Source organism: Parus major, chromosome 1A (assembly GCF_001522545.3).
Source record: "Parus major isolate Abel chromosome 1A, Parus_major1.1, whole genome shotgun sequence".
NCBI lineage: Eukaryota > Metazoa > Chordata > Aves > Passeriformes > Paridae > Parus > Parus major.
The window spans coordinates 64,873,472-64,874,661 of NC_031773.1; positions in this window are offsets into that span (position 1 = coordinate 64,873,472).

Below are 1,190 nucleotides of genomic sequence, written 5' to 3' on the forward strand. Positions count from 1 at the left end.
TCAAAGGGTAGCTGAAAAAACAAAAGCTGGTGCATAAAGCATTGCTCATATTCCAGGCTGGGATCAGCCTAGAGATCGGCATCCACCCACAGGGAAGACTCCACTTGGTTACTCCTCTCTACAAACCAAGTCATAGTGACACTTCAAAGCTGTCCTCTCACTTTTGTTTTCTGAAACATAAATATTCTAACTGAAAAACAAATTAAGCACAGAGTGTGTGTGTGCAACGTAGCTCAAAAGTAACTGGAATAGAAAGCATTTTCAGCTGGCAGAAATAGAAAAAATTAATACCATATAAATGGTTTTCTCTGTAAAATTCAGAATTAATGTCCATTAGAGCATTAATGAAGATTGAAAATTTTCTTAATAGAGTAATTAGTAACACTTTTACACAGCAATCCTGTGCAGTAATTTTCATTCCCATGTATTTTTGTGAAATGAAGTGAATATGCCATTTAACACTAAATTTAGCAATAATGTTTCTATTTTGAGGTGTACTTTATAACAGAAACAAACCAACTGAAAGGAGTTATTAAATTTTCATTTGTTTCTCCAGAACTAAGGTTCTACTGAATGTTTTTCATAATTGGATAATAATATTTTTCAGATGTCAATGAACCTTTCACTGAAAAAAGTGTGGACAAAACAGCCATTTCTGTGATAACGAGATTTTACCCCTATGAAAACTTGCTTAACACTTTAAAGGAACCTAAAGGTTTTTAAACCTGCATGATTCTGGCCTGAGATAGGAGAAAATAACACTGTTAGATTCTCATTAAGATCTGCCCATCTCTGAAATATCTTCCCTGGATTTTGGCAGCAATGTAAGTATGCCAGTGGAAAAAGTTGCTATGAAGCATTTTGGCTCTTGAACTACTCCTTGTTTTCTTCTCTTCCCTTTGTTACTCTTATTCAAGGAAAGGAATACCCAAGGACTAGAGTTTCTGCTAGATAGTTATCACAGTTTTATCATATTCATATTTAAAAGCACTTATTATGCTTACATTTTACTGATACCATCTTAACATAAGAACTGCAAATCCTTAAAATCCCCTGCAGCAGGCACAGAAACCTGTGCTGCAAGACCACTTTTCCTTGATTGTTAACAGCATAATTTTATGGTTATGGTGCACAATGCACCTTTTCTCATCTAGTTGTTCCTTCAGTTGTACAAAACAAGATGCTGCAGA